A 16,617-nucleotide genomic window follows, 5' to 3' on the forward strand; every position below is an offset into this window, starting at 1 on the left:
GGCGGAGCCGGCCTTGGGACGCGTCTGAAGTCCAGGGCCGGGCAGAGTCAGCTCTAGTCTAGGGGTCGGCGGGTCTGCCCAACGCCCCCAGCCGCTGCCACTTCCTTCCATCCTCCTCTCTCCGAGTCTGAGGAGAGCAGGCCCTCAGAAGTGACCAGTTTCTATTCCATTCAAATCCCGTTTGAGGGTTTTCCCAGGATTTTGTGGTGCTGATTTTCAGATTAGCAAGCTCCAGCCTGAGGTTTATACATCACGTTCAGATCATCCAGACCCAGTTAATCATGAACGCGGGGCCCCCTCACACATCCAGCTCCAGCTCCCCCGGGTGCATGGGTCCACAGTGCTCACGTGTGGCGGGGACATCCCACTTCTGCAGGGCTGTGGCTGCTCCTGAGTCACTGCTGTGTGGACAGCCCCACACAGTGGCGGGATCAGCCACACCCCAGGAGCGAGGGGACCTGGGAGGTCCGGGTCACGCAGAGAGAAGCCCCTGCCCCAGGCTGGTGAAGGTGGTCTTGCCCTTGGTAGATGTATCACAGGGCAAGTCTGGCTAGAATCAAGACAAGAAATGCATGAAACCTCCAGTCACAGCTGCAGAGCACAAATCAACAAGTCAATACAGTCCTTCTGGTTCACCAGTGCACAGGTTTCTCGCAGGGGCTGGCTCTCCAGGGGGATGATTTTAAGAGTCAGCAGCCACCTCTCCTGGACCTCTCTTCATATGATAAGTAAACCCTCCTTTTCTAAGCTAAGCTGTTCTGTTACTTGCGGCCAAGGAGAGTCTGGGACCAGAGACTGGGCCATGTCTGCCTGTATTGCTCCCCAACCCAGGGTGCACTGGCCACCCCCACCCTCATGGCACCCCTTCCTGGGGGAGAGGGGGGCCTGAGACCCTGCGTGGGCCAGTCCCACAGAGGTCCTGCCCTTTCTAGGGTCTTGGTAACCAGAAGCTTCCATGGCCTGAGTCTTGGTAAACTCTGCCAGACCAGAATTACTCCAGCTCGTCCCCCTGTCAACCTGGGCTGTCCTGGCCCCTCAGGGGCTACGGACCTCCTGCCCAGGGCTCACATCAGGGAGGCCAGTCCCCCCAAGCTGAGTCCAGGCTTAGAGGAGGAGCTGGCCAATGAGCCGAGAATTCCTGCTGCATCAGATGTTGGGTTGCTCTTTTCATTACTGACAGGATCGGTGTGATCACTTCTCAACAGTGTGCCTCAGTCCTTGACTAGATGGATGATCATCACCCAGTGTCTTGGTAGAAACCTAGCAAAGGGCAGCTGAAAGCTGAGGCTGGCCACCTGAGAGCCATCAGGGAGGTCTGGCCCCTCTGCCAGCGAAAGCCACAGCACAAGGCTGCAAAGCTGGGAGTCAGGAGACCTGGGTGCTCCGGCCTGGCTGGCTGCCCACAGCCCTGGGTCCCGGGAGCTGGCGTCCAAGGCATCGTGCCTGATTCTCTGGGTCAGCCCACGGCAGGTGCCTCGCTGGCCTGCTTGTCAGTTCCCGCAGGGCAGGAATTTGGATGAATGGTCCTCCTAATTTTCTAGACAGAGGAGGAGATGGTTGGATGGCATCACAGACTCGATGGACTTGAGTTTGAGCAAGCTCCGGAAGTTGGTAATGGACAGGAAATCCTGGTGTGCTGCAGTCTATGGGGTCGCAAAGAGTCAGACACTAAGTGACTGAACAGAACTGAGCTGAATTTTCTACGATGCACACTTCTATAATTAAATCAAAAGGCAGCTCTTCACTCAGCACAAGGAAGTATGACACATTTTGGGCCAGCAAGTTGTGAATACAGCGTCGTGTCAAATGAAACCAAAATCGGGCCCCCAAATCCTTCAGCTGCTGCAAGAGGCTCTTCCTGTAGAGTGAGACGTCCTGCAGACAGCTTTGCCAGTTCACTGTCGTGGCTAATTTGTGGTTAATCTTACAGGATGTTACGGCATTTTCTACACAGAGAGGGCCTGCTGGGGAACGGAATGCAGGAAGGCCCAGCTAAATGAAAGGACAGTATCCTTACAGACAGCTCACCCAGCCAAGCTCTGGGTCTCCATTACAGGGGCTGGGGGGCTGGGCGGGGGGAGGGAAGGGGGAGCGGGGCACAGAGCAGCAGGGAAGAGGGCAGGTGAGGAAGGCAAACTGGAGCTCCCACCTCGAAAACGCCCAGAGAAAGGCGCAGATGTGAACAGCACCCCTCAGTAGCTGAAAGGCTGGACTAACGTCATGTGTATGTGGCTGGGTCCCCCTTTGAAAGAGGGGCAGGGAGGGGGAGAAGCTGGTACCATGAGTGCCCCCAGAAGAGGGAGGGGCTGGCCTCCCAAAGAGCCTTCACTAGTAGGCTGACTCAGCACCTTCCCAGAAAGATCTGCTGGTGGTTCCATCCCAGCCACCTGGACACTAGCTAGTCTCCCTCTTCAGGAACAGGAACCACCAATACAACCTCACTGCGTGGACTCCTCAGCAGGACAGAGAAAATCCTGGGCTAACACCAAACACCTCGGGTGTCTTCATAAAGCAGCTTGTGAAAGCCATGACCACATGAGATTGTCTACAAACACAGTGAACTTTTTTCAATAAACAAAGAGCACAAAAATACTTTTCCTTCAGAACCTGAGGCCCTGTTGCTTGGTTGGAAGTTTGGCCCCTAAAGCCAGAGCTGTGGCCCTGACCCTGAGCAAATCATCAAATTGGACTCAGTTTACAACCTGTGAAATGGGATTCCTTCACCTTCCCACCTACTCAGTCAACCTGGAACACGTGAGAGTATCTGAAATAGAGAGTCATGTTAAAAATCAAGTCCTTTTCTGCCCTGCACAGACAGGGCAACGAGAGCGCACTGAAGGGAGTTGCCTAACTTTGCAGGTGGCGTTGTGTCGAGAGCCAAACGTCTGAGCTGCCGTGGACCAGGAGCCAGACACACAGGAGCAAACCGGGGGAGAGGAGGAGGACAGCAGGCTGGCTCTGGGGCCTGGGTCTGCACAGGGCCCAGAGCAGCCTTCTGTGACGGGGTCCCTCGCGCACAGGTAGGGGCCTGTTAAGGATCACCTGAGCCCCGAGGGACATCGGACAGGGTGCGTGTCCCCTGGCTCTTCAGGACACCAGGAGCCAGGGGGCCAGCTCTCCTCTCCGCCTAGTCCCCTAGGCAGAGAGAGTGTGATGTCAGCTTCCCTAACACCTTCTCTGGGTGAAGAGATTTGAAGTGGAACCTTCTCAAGACATACTCTATAGAATAAAACCTAAGGTCCCGAGATGGCTTGGTCAGCCAGCAGAGACACTCACTCTTAGGAGACCCTGCTGGCCATGCAGGAGTCTGGCCTCAGAGCCTCAGGACCAGTGGAACTCCAGAGGGCCTCGCCCTCCCCAGAGGACCCCCACCCCCACACACCACCACCCCGCCCCCCGAAAACGGTAAACTCTGGAGGACTTGGCAGCGCTGTCTGTTACTGCACAGACACACATGCCCCACTTTCACCGGCTGCTGACTGAAAGAATCGTGGATGCATGGCTGCCGTCAACCTGACCTGCTGAGTTTTTAGTCCAAGTCTGGGGCTAAGGCTTGAACAGACCAACAGCATTGTTTACACGTATTTCAGTCAATTTCTGTTGGCGGCTCCTACAACAAAAAGCCTAAGGCTCATCTCTGCTTTGAAACGAAGCAAAGCGACATCTCAGATCTTGTATACTACATGTCTGCACGTGGGCTGTTGTCCGAGCACAAAACGTTCAAGAGGGCCCTCGTGCATGGACACCACCAGCCACGTCTTATCTTGCAGCACCCCGCCCAGAGACTAGTCTGGGAGGCCTACTTGGGACGCCCGGCCCCCTGGCTCCAGACGTCGGGACCGTGAAGAGGAGTAATGCCCGGGTGGCATCAGAGGCTCAAAGTTCTGGCCAGTAAGGACTCAAAACAGAAATGACCATCTTTTGTCATTAACATGACAAAAGACATAAAATTTTAAAAATAAAGGACTCTCTGTTGAAGACATTTCTGCTCATCAGGACTGGAGAATTCTGCTATAATACTGTCTCTGTCCCAGAGAAGAAGCAACAGCTCCTGGGCACAAACGTTGGACAAATACCCAGGTCAGTGGGTCTGCCCTGCACACCCCAGACAGGACGTGGACAGGTCACCCCATCATGGACATGAGATGAGACAGGAGCTCGGGGGAGACTGTGGCAAGCCACACTCTTCTCAGCTGCTGGAAACCACTGGAGCATATTTGGAGTGAAAAAGGCCATCAAATGTGGACCAAAGAAACCAACTCACACCTCTTGGGGCCACACAGAGGGACACAGTCCTCGGTCAAGACTCCAGAAATCAAAGGCAGACTGAGGAAGTAGAAGCTCTGGCCCAAAGCTGGGAGGACTTTAATTAGCGTAATCAACCAGCAGAGAGAGGCCCTGTGTTGGCCCTGTATCTCATGGACTGCTTTCTGAGCTGCCAGGCAGGGCAGAGTGTTCCAAGTAGCATAGTCTCCATTGCTAAGAGTTGCTTCCCCAGCGTGCAGGAAAAGGTCACTGACCTCCTGGACTTCCCTCCTCCCTAAGTGAGACCATCCCTGTACACGGACCTGATCACCTGCTGCTGATCCAGGAGTCTGCTTTCCCCTCTCCACCCAGTGCTCCCGGGGATTCCTTTGTTCCGGAACACGCAGGCCTACAGTAGATGATGACATAAGGACATGTGGTGGATTCTGATCCCGACCCCCCCAGGACACGTGCCTGGAGGAGCCCAGAGCAAGGGCAGGGAGCACCACACCATCTAGGAGCAGGTGCCCAGAGAGGAGCCATGTGGACTGCCGGGCAGGCCCATGGCCACGTCAGCCACTTGTGAAGACGAGTGTGGCTCATCCAGCACCTAACTGCGGGTGGGCCAGAGAGCAAAGTGCCCTCCTCTCTTTCCCTGAAGTGCTGGCTGGGCGACAAAGGAGGCCAGGGTGTGCTCCGTCCTTCAAGGCTTCCAGAGGCTGTAACCGCGGCAAACATGTGTGCCAGGAGCAAGCGTGAGGAACTCCTCCCATGGCAAAGGTCATGAAGAAGGAGGCTCGGCATACGCAAAGGCGGGATCAAGCCCCAGGAGTCCCCCTGGAAATTCTCTAGCATCTACCCCCAAAACCAGAGTCTGCCTACTTTACTGCTTTGTGCTCTCACCTACACCTCTGACTTTACGGGGGGCTGTTCCCCACCACCTCTCTCTGAAAAAGAGTTAACTTACAGCTTCAGTTGATAAAGTTCCTGGGCGTGACAAGAGTGTTTCAACCTACAAACTCCTTTGGAAGTCCTCTAGCCTGCCTGAATAAGTTCTTCTGGCCACATGTGATTGTTCACAGCCTCCCAACCGTGAGAGGCATGAGATGTTCTAAACTGTCTAAATACAGATTCCTTTGAGCAGTTAAAAGATTAATTAGAAATTAATTGTATTGGCGAAGGGTTTTCCACTTGTTGGGCCAATGTTTGCTGCTAAGTTTCCACATCCCTTACCTACTGTGTCCCTGGGAGTGTATTGATTAATATAATTGGTGTATAGGAATGTAAGTAGTAGCTTTACTGTTTGTAACCTTGGACCCTTGAGTTAATTCTTTTTCTTGTTATAGCCCACCGCACCTTTGCCCCATAGGAATGCAACTTTATCTAATGCTTTCGGAGGGTGGCGCCTGACTTTAGAATAATCACCTTTAGAGAAAAATAGGTTTTCTGAAGAAAGGGTCATAAAATTTTAACAGGCCTCCTAGCCAGAAGATGATGTAAATCACCTAAACGTTTGTATATGATAAGTTTGAAAGCCTGGCTTCGATAGGGATCAAGGACTGCTGTCCTTGCATGACTCTACCCCTTCCCCCATTATCCTCTATGCACAACTTAAGGTATAAAAACTACTTTGGAAAAAAAAATGCGGGCCTTGTTCACCAAAGCTTGGTCTCCCAATGTCGTTCTTTCTCTCACCTTCTGGCTGAATTCCATCTGGAGCGTGGAGGCTCGTCAAGCCTACTAATTATGCCTGGGCTTCTAAGATCTGACCAGGGAGGGCTTAGTGTCTCCTCTCTTTCAGGAGAATGGGAGGACGCCTGCGGCCCATGTAGGTGATGTAAATTCCTTGCCTTGGAATTTTATTAGCTTTCCATGTAAACCAAGCTATTCAGCTTCTTTTCTCTGCTGAATCTTCTCACTGAGCTATCCTCATTTGATCACTCTTTATATCTTTAATCCTATCGTATCCTGATCGCCAAAGCCGTCTCCCCTTCGAATTCCCTGGATCCACCAGGGCTGGACCCCAGCACATGTAAAGTCTCGGAAATCCACAAGATTAGCAGGTCCTGAGTCAAGCATTAGGAAGATTTGTCGCTCGGGTGATGTACGCTTGAGGATGGTGGGTTTCCTTCCACAAAGGGCCACCATCCATGCAGGTCATGAGCTCCTTTGATTAGACTCCTGTGCCTTAACATACCTTGTGATATATTCTGATATCAGGAACTGTAATGCCTCCAACTTTGTTCTTTATCAAGATTGCTTTGGCTCTTCTTTCTGGGTCCTCATTAACTTTAATTTTTAGCTATTCTCTATTTCTGTAAAGACTACCATTGGGATTTTGATGGGGATAAACATTGGCTCTGGACATTGTAACACTAAGTCTTCCAAGCCTCAACCATGTGGTATCTTTCCATGCATTTTTACCTCCTCTAATTTCTTTTTCTAATGTTTTGTAGTTTTCAGAAATGACTTTCATCTCCTTAGTTAACTCCTAAATATTTTATAATCTTTGATCCTATGTAAATGAGATAATTTGATCAATTTCCTTTTTGAATGATTCATGTTAGTGTATAGAAATGCAACTGATTTTTGTATCCTGAAACTTTACTGAATTCATGTATTAAATCTAATAGTTTTTTTTATGCAAACTTTGGAGTCTTCTACACATAAATCATGTCACCTGCAAACAGATCGTTTTGCTTTTTCCCTTCCAATATGGGTGCTTTTTGTTTCTTTCTCTTGCCTGGTTGCCCAGCATGGGCACGGTCTTGTTTTGCTCTTGTTCTTAGAGACAGAGCTTTTGGTTGTCATCACTGAGTATGATGTTAGCTGTTGGCGTGTCATACCTAACCTTTATTATGGTGAGGTAAATTCCTTCTAATTCCTTTAAGTTCATATGGCACATAACCCTTGTGATTTTGGATTCTGTATAATGTGGAAATGATGAACACAGAAACAGGTCAAGGCAGAAGTTTGTCTTTGAATTAAAGGAAAGTTTGTTAAAAAAAAAAAAAAGCAACTGCAACAAGTTCCAGAGTAAATCTCTTTGTGACATCAACGTTGGGAGGTGAGCTCCTTCGACATCTGGGGTCTATGAGCAGTAACTTTGTTCAGGGGGTAAAACTTGACCATGGTCAGCCCCAGAGTAACTGGTCCTGTAGTAGTCAGAGCAGAAATTGGGTTAATTGCAAACTTTCTACATCTATTTGGAGAAGGCAATGGCACCCCACTCCAGTACTCTTGCCTGGAAAATCCCATGGATGGAGGAGCCTGGTGGGCTGCAGTCCATGGGGTCGCTAGGAGTCAGACACGACTGAGCGACTTCACTTTCACTTTTCACTTTCATGCACTGGAGAAGGAAATGACAACCCACCCCAGTGTTCTTGCCTGAAGAATCCCAGGGACGAGGGAGCCTGAAGTGACTTAGCTTAGCTTAACTCTACATCTATTACTGTGTGTGCCCCTAGAATCAGGCTGATGGCTCCATCTGATTTTCTACACAAAACCAAAAGTAACAGAAGTGTGCTGCTTCACAAATTGCAGCAACAGATTTTTTGCTCTATTCTGATCTAGACTCTCATGAGTGGTGGTAACAGTGGTGCTTCACTGTGTGAGAAACACTCCATGTCCTGGCACCCCCTGAGGGCTGTTCCCAGGCAGCAGCCTTGGTTTTCACTGGAACCGTCCGACAGTAAAGGAGTCCTCTGTTGAAACTATGACTGTGGGTAGTGGCTGGAAGTGCCTTTAAAGGTGCAGATTATTTCACAGGGCAGAGCAAGTGCCACAGCCCCCCTCATCTCCTTGCTTTTCAGTCCAAGCTCACCTCCCAGGGCAGCTGCTCCTGATCCATCACCAACTCCAAATACTCTTTCCTTCGGGCTCCAGGTTCCACTCTGTCGATTCCTCTCTGTGCACATTGCTCTGTGTCTGAAGACACCTGGGCTCCTCTCCACCAGTCCAGCCCCACCAGAAAGGTGCTCTTTATCAAGTCGTCAGACGTCCATCAGGACCCGGGAGTGCTGAGCATCTGGAGAGACCGTACCCACCTCGGCAAGATCACCGTCTTGCAGGGAAGGCAAAGAAGATACAGAAACTGCAAGCAAGTGTCCATGCAAATCATGGAGACTGAGGCTCTTATTCATTTGATATGTACTGAGCTCCCACGTGTTGGGCACAGTTTTTAAGAACTAACAGTGTTTAAGGGCTAACCTTGAATTCGTTTTGTGAAAACTTAGACCTGAGTCAAAGAGAAAAGTAATTTCTGGAAAATGGATTTTTAAAGAAAAGTCCTTTAAAGAAAACTGTGATTGTCTGCCCCAGTTAGTGAATTATTAATGCATATAACAATCAGAAGACTGATGATCAGACAGAACTTTCTAGCAGCCTTTCTGTAAGAGTGAGGATTTGGGCTTGCTCTGTAATTAAGTGGGATGACATCCACATTAGACCAGAGCCAAACCATACAGTCAGTGGAATAAAAGCTGCCCTTCATCTCTCCCCAGGAAGGCTTCCAGGGGTCACCTTCTTGGCTAGGAAATATTTGGTTCTGGATGTGTCATGAGTTACTTCTGCAATATCGGTTTGATTTTTTTTTTTTTTTTTGGTTTGATATTTTTAAGTAGTAACTGGCACCTTCTAAAAAGCATTTTTGGCTTTGGGGGACTTCTTTATTGTTTTCCTATGAAGCCTAAACTTTCAAATAAAGTAGCAAATATCCTGACATATCACACTTATGACACTTTACCCACCGACATTTAGAGACTTGACATTTTCTGAGTTTTCCTGGTTTGCAAAGACCAAGCAGCTAACAGGCTCTACCTATCAAAGAGTCTAATCACATACAAGCAAAGCAGAAAGCCCTGCAATATCATTGCAGCAGTTTCAGATGGGACCCTGAAACGAGAGTCTCCATCCTTTCAAGCTTGAGCACTGCCCCGTGGCTCTTAGCATCATCGGAGACAGCGGTGAAGGGCTGTGGAGGGGCGGACCGAGGGCATCTGGGGAGGGGCGTCAGGAGCAGAAGCAGACTCCCATCGCCCGCTGCAGGGCTGTGGTCGGGAGTGCGAGGCTCAGGGAGCCCTTTGGCCAGGGCGCCAATGTCCTGGACTCTCGGGCACTCACTCCTCCTTGGAGCCTGGTGCAGGCTGGGCCCCAAAACCACCTGATTTCAGGATTCCTCTTCCAAATCTGCAGGTTCTTCCACCACATGTAAATACAAATATTTTTCACTTTTGAAGACACTAAAGAAAGGTGGTTTTCCAATTAAGCCTACTTGTGAGGGACATTACTTTACTAGTGTGTGAGATGAGTGCAATTGTGCAGTAGTTTGAGCATTCTTTGGCATTGCCTTTCTTTGGGATTGGAATGAAAACTGACCTTTTCCAGTCCTGTGGCCACTGATGAGTTTTCCAAATTTGCTGGCATATTGAGTGCAGCACTTTCACAGCATCATCTTTCAGGATTTGAAATAGCACAACTGGAATTTCATCACCAGACTACCTGACCTGCCTCTTGAGAAACCTATATGGAGGTCAGGAAGCAACAGTTAGAACTGGACATGGAACAACAGACTGGTTCTGGAAATAGGAAAAGGAGTACGTCAAGGCTGTATATTATCACCCTGCTTATTTAACTTCTATGCAGAGTACATCATGAGAAACGCTGGGCTGGAAGAAGCACAAGCTGGAATCAAGATTGCTGGGAGAAATATCAATTACCTCAGATATGCAGATGACACCACCCTTATGGCAGAAAGTGAAGAGGAACTAAAAAGCCTCTTGATGAAGGTGAAAGAAGAGAGTGAAAAAGTTGGCTTAAAGCTCAACATTCAGAAAACGAAGATCATGGCATCTGGTCCCATCACTTCATGGGAAATAGATGGGGAAACAGTGGAAACAGTGTCAGATTTTATTTTTTTGAGCTCCAAAATCACTACAGATGGTGATTGCAGCCATGAAATTAAAAGACCCTTACTCCTTGGAAGGAAAGTTGTGACCAACCTAGATAGCATATTCAAAAGCAGAGATATTACTCTGCCAACAAAGGTCCATCTAGTTAAGGCTATGGTTTTTCCAGTGGTCATGTATGGATATGAGAGTTGGACTGTGAAGAAAGCTGAGCACTGAAAAATTGATGCTTTTGAACTGTGGTGTTGGAGAAGACTCTTGAGAGTCCCTTGGACTGCAAGGAGATCCAACCAGTCCATCCTAAAGGAGATCAATCCTGGGTGTTCATTGGAAGAACTGATGCTGAAGCTGAAACTCCAGTACTTTGGCCACCTCATGTGAAGAGTTGACTCATTGGAAGAGACTCTGATGCTGGGAGGGATTGGGGGCAGGAGGAGAAGGGGACGACAGAGGATGAGATGGCTGGATGGCATCACCGAGTTGATGGACATGAGTCTGAGTGAACTCCTGGAGTTGTTGATGGACAGGGAGGCCTGGCGTGCTGTGATTCATGGGGTCACAAAGAGTTGGACACGACTGAGCGACTGAAATGAACTGAACTGCGAGGGACAATTTATGTGGAAGAAACTGTGCTGGATAGACTGTAATATTGTGTGGGAACTTCATGCTGAAGACCTGGATCTTTCGCTTTTCCTAGATGATACAGATCTTTCCAAAACTGGATTCCTACTCTTACGATACAGGAAACAAATGTCTAGTTTTCCACACTTCAAGACTTGCCTAGTTAAAAAAATAAATCAAGAAATTCACCAACAGCCACCTTTATTTTTATAGCCACATGCCTCTCCTTGGCTCCCTGACTCTGAAATGCCAGCCCACCCACCTCCCATCCACCAGCCTGGCTGATAACCAGCCCCACCCCCATTCCTTAGAAAACTCCATGTGGGCCCGAGCTGCTCTTTCTGCAGCCCTCATCCCATCCCTGTGTTTCCATCACAGTTTGCCCACCCCTGTCCAAAGCTTTGGGCCGCCCGTGAGCGCCCACCCGCAAGTGCGTACCTGTAAGCGCCCACGTGTGAGTGCCCTGCTGCTCTGGCCCATGCGCTGGGGTTGCTGCTCCATGGGAACCTGGGCCGCCCACCTTCTCCGCAGCACACGTGTGCGCCATGAGCCATGGAGATCAGCTGTGTGAGTCTGAAGCAAGTTGGCAGAGCAGCCCCCAGGGATGGGAGACAGTGTGAGGCAAGAGCCCTTCAGACAAACTGTCCTCTGCACGGGAGCCGGGTGGGGCCCCCTGAGGGAGGGGCTGCAGGGGCATCACACTGCAGGTGTCTGGCCAGGTCCCAAAGCCTTCAATGTTGCCAACGATTTCTCCCTCTTCCTTCTTTCCAGTGTCTGACCGTGGTCATTGGAGGACTGCTTATGCTATCCTTCCTGACACTGGCCTTACCTGCCTGTCCTCTTAGGAGACCCACAAAAAGCTAAAAAAAAAAAAAAAGTCCAGAAGCTGAGCGGCCAAAACTGGGAAGAAGAAACACCAATAATTGGAAGGACAGTGAGTTTTAAATCAGAGGCAGAGCTGTATGGTCCTTAATGACCTCCTTAATGGTTTTCAAGCTGGCAGAACATTTTGTTCAAATAAGATGGAACAAAGGATTCCAATTTATAAATGGATTTGTTGGTTCTGGTTGATGGAAGGGTGGCAAATCCGTTGGCCAACAAACCACAGACTTGGCCTGTTCCCAGCCCGTCCTAATAGAGAAGCTCAAAAAGCAGTTTGAAACCAGCACATCTGTTCTGCCTCTCTTTTTACAGCATAGAAACTGACCAGGAAGGTTAAGCAACCTGTCAAAAGCGACATCCTGCATTTGGGCAGAAAGTATTAGTCGCTCAGTTAAGTCCAACTCTTTGCGACCCCATGGATGGTAGCCAGGCTCCTCTGTCCATGGGATTCTCCAGGAAAGAATACTGGAGTGGGTTGCCATTCCCTTCTCCAGGGTATCTTCCCAACCCAGTGATCAAACTTAGATGTCCCACATTGGAGGCAGATTTTTTACTGCCTGAGCCACCAGGGAAGCCCTGGGTCAAAGTTCAAGGCATCTGACCTCTACCCTAGTACTCCCTTTGTAATGCCAAGAGAGCTACTAACAAGAAGAATCACAGCGAAGTGTGGATCCGAAGGATAAGGAGGGCCATGATGCTCAGACGGGGCAACTGCCACATTCTCCTAACCTCCCTTTTAATAGAAACATGACAAGTTCACAGCTGTTAGATTTCCTCGGCACTAGTGTGGTGCATCAACCAAAAAGTAATATATGACACTGCAAATAAGAAAAGAGTTTATTTGGAGTCTTTTGAATTGCCCTTCAAGAGACACAGATACAGGTAAACCCAAGTGAGAGTTCTGGGGAAGAGAAAATCAGGAGCTTATAAAAGCAAAAAGCCAGAAAGTCATTAAAAGTTGCCTGCCAATAATTGTGATTGATGTGAGTCAGGAAGTAGTTGTCCTTGAGGAAGCATGAGTTACTCTAAGCTTGCGCTTGTTGTTGGGCCACTCAGTCAAGTTTGAGTCTCTGTGACCCATGGACTGCGGCACGCCAGGCTTCCCTTTCCTTCACTATCTCCCAGAGTTTACTCAAACTCATGTTCATCGAGTCAGTAATGCCATCCAACCATCACATCATCTGTCACCCCATTCTCCTCCTGCCTTCAATCTTTCCCAGCATCAGGGTTTTTTTCCATTGAGTCAGTTCTTCACATCAGATGGCCAAAGTATTGGAGTTTCAGCTTCACCATCAGTCCTTCCAATGAATATTCAGGGTTGATTTCCTGTAGGGTTGATTGGTTTGGTCTCCTTGCAGTCCAAGGGACTCTCAAGAGTGTTCCCCAACATCACAGTTCAAAAGCTTCAGTTTTTTGGCACTCAACCTTCTTTATGGTCCAACTCTCACATCCATACATGACTCCTGGGAAAACCATAGCTTTGACTATATTAACCTTTGTTGGCAAAGTGATGTCACTGTTTTTTAATATGCTATCTAGGTTTGTCATAGTCTTAGTGAAGGAGCAAAAATAGCTGCCATTTTTGCAGCTATGATCACAATGATCACACGGAAGACTGACCTAACAGTCTTACTTTCAACACGCAGTAATTTGCAGTGGCCATGTTGAGAGTTGTGTGAATATGCCCTTGAATTCGGAGGAATCATAAGGAATAACATCCTGTCTACTCAGGAGGGAGTCGAGCCCAGAAGTTAGTTCTACAAAGCCGTTGGGTTCCATTTGGGGTTGCCCAATAAACACTAGGTCGTCTGTCCCAATCTGTTCCAAACCAGCCTTTAAAGCAGCAGTTGCAATTCAAGAATCATGTTTTGCCTATCTGAGATGTCAGGTTGATATCAGTTGGTGACTTCTTTTTCATATGGTTATGCTGCCTCCAACAGACATGAGTCTTGGTGTTCAGATAACCATACCCTGGTGGATTGGAGTTTCAGCTTCAACCAGAAGCTGATAGTTCGGGTATGGCATCCCCTAAAAGATGGGAGGTGAAATTTTTAAGTTCTGGTCTTGCTCTTTCCTGAGATTGGACCTTGGTAGCACTAAGAAGAAGAGGAAAAAAAAATAGTGTGTGGTGTCATTTAAGGTTTGGTTGATGGGCTGTTCATGTGGGTTCCAATTAGTGATATCTGCTATTGCTAGAGGAGCTTCACTGTTAGCTCATGTGGTAAAGAATCTGCCTCCAAAGCAGGAGACCTGGGTTTGATCCCTGGGCTGGGAAGATCCCCTGGAGGAGGGAGTGGCTACACACTCCATATTCTTGCCTGGAGAATCCCACGGACAAAGGAAATATGGAGTTCTACTGTAATTCCCCTCTAAAATAAAGTCTCCTCACCTAACTAGTCAGATCCCTATAATGGGGGTATACATACATCAAGGTAGCCCAGAAGTACTGGAGCAGGGCAGTCATCTACAAATTCAGCAATTTGATTTATTTTTTTTAATTAGCATATGATTGTCATCATAAAAGAAAAAGCATTGAAAGGTGGAAAAAAGCAAATAAAAAGTAAGATTATACAGGCCTGGCCCTTAATCTTGGGACAGTTGTCCACAACGGATGTTGTCTGTTTCATTTCCCTAGCTTTTGTCTGGTTAATTTTAGTTTCAAGTCTCCAAATGGTTGTGAAGTCCAAATAGGAGGCAGTATCTTCTTTAAATGAGAAAAATGAATCCACACGATGATGTCTTTAAGTTTAGCAGTACAGAGGTTAGTTAGAAATACGTAAAGGAAAAAAAAAAAAGAAATACGTAAAGGAAATCAACCATGAATATTCATTGGAAGGACTAATACTGAAGCTGAAGTTACAATATTCCTGCCACCTGATGCAAAGAGCTGACTCACTGGAAAAGACCCTGATGTTGGGAAAGATTGAGGGCAGGAGGAGAAGGGGACGACAGAGGATGAGATGACTCCATGGACATGAATTTGAGCAAACTCCAGGAGCTGGTGAAGGACAGGGGAGCCTGGTGTGCTGCAGTCTATGAGGTCTCAAAGAGTCGAACACGACTTAGCAACTGGACGACAACAATGGTCCCAACGAGGTTGGAGGGCGTCTTTGTGAAGGTGTCGTTTCCAGTGGACACAGCCTCCAGGTTGGAGAGCATCATCATGTTGCATGTCTTCATCTCCCAGGGCGGCACTGTGGGAAGGCTGCTCTTGCGTCTGCTTTCCAGGTCCTGGTAAGCTCCTGACAGCAGGTGTAGAAGCTTTAGTAGAGCAGGTTCACAGAAGCGTTCATCAGACCTGACGGGCCTGCCAGTCAGGATTTTGAAGGGTGACAGCCTGTTTTCCCAAAGGGAGTAGTTCTCAGGTTAAAGGCTCTAGGCCAAGGCAGCCTAAAAGATGTGGCAAATTTAGTTACTGGATCTTTACGGCTCCATTGGTACATTCCACCAGTCCTGACGCCTGGGGATGAAGGCACAGCAGAAGTCCTGTAACACCAGCCAAATTTTACAAATGGATTGGGTTACTTGCCAGTAAAATGGGAGCAGCTGTCACTGTCCGCATTCCCAACTTCCGTCACCCTCACTAGGAGTCAAAGGATTTTCCCCAAGTGGGAATAATTTTTTCAGCTTTACCTACTGCCATGGTCGAGGTTCTGTGACAAGCAAGTCTTCCCTGATGAGAGAGACACAAGTCACTACCAACACATATTCATATCCCTGAGAGGGCAGCAAACGCCCCAGGGTGAGAGAAAATGACTCATGGGAGTATGGACGGGTTGTCTTTCCTGGGCTATGTTTAGGACAAACTGGACGACTTAGGAATAAGTTGAGCCATTTTAGGAGACGGTTTTTTACAATATGGTTTTCCCCATTGAATTAACTTGTCCCATGAGTCAGATCAAGTGTATACCCAAGGATGAAAGTGGAAGTGAAAGTGTTAGTCGCTCAGTCGTGCCCGACGCTTTGCAACCCCGTGGACTGTAGCCCACCAGGTTCCTCTGTCCATGGGATTCTCCAGGTAAGAATACTGGAGTGGGGTCCATTCCCTTCTCCAGGGGATCTTCCTGATCCAGAGATCAAACCTAGGTCTCCCGCATTGCAGGCAGATTCATATTCAAGGATAAGTTGGATATGAATTCATGTTCAGTTCAGAGAGGACAAGCCTACCATTTGGTCCTAACCAAAGGTTTCTCTTAGAGTCATGTACACAACCTTGTTTGATACAACTTTTTAGATCTCTCTGAACAGAGAGTCGCTGTGCTTCTAACACCTTAGCAATTAGCTCAGACTCTGACTTCCCGGTAGGCAGGGTCCCTCTAGTGTCACTTTGGGCTTCTGGAGGGCTGCTGCCTGAGCTGCCGCATCAGCCAAATGGCTCCTTCCACTTCCCTCCTTGTCTGCTGCTGAATGTCCAGCACTTTTCATTGTTGCCAAGGATCTATACAGTTGCGTGGCATCTGAGGGTCTCAGCACTTAACAACTGTTTGATTTTCTGTCCTGAAAATGCTAAAAACCCTTCCAAAGCATGACAAAATCATGAGCAACGCCAAAAATTTTATCTCCTGCCAGTGTTTATATTAATGGCTTTCTCCTTTTCCATTACGTAGGCTCCAGATAACGCGAGAAATTCTACCTGCTGAGCAGAAGCGGCTTCTGGTGACAGCGGGCTCAGTGCATTCAGTAAAGCCCAGACTCATCTTCAGCGAGGGTCCACCCCACTCCCTGTGGTCTAGGACTCAGGACTTGGTGCTCTCAAACAGGATCCATCAGTAAACCAGATCAGATCAGTGTTTGGGGAGGGGAATCCCACAGATCATGCCAAGGGTTAGGAGTTGGTCAGTCAGCATTACCATCCAGAGGACTTCATCAGCTGGTAAGGGGAGGAGGCTGGCAGGACGCAGGGTGTCAGAGCAGGAAGAAGCCCTGTTAGAAGGCCCAAACGGGAGGTCAGGGTGCTGGGAAG

This window comes from Bos grunniens, chromosome 4 (genome assembly GCF_055505025.1).
Source record: "Bos grunniens cultivar Pamir isolate PY7600 chromosome 4, Bosgru_T2T1.0, whole genome shotgun sequence".
NCBI lineage: Eukaryota > Metazoa > Chordata > Mammalia > Artiodactyla > Bovidae > Bos > Bos grunniens.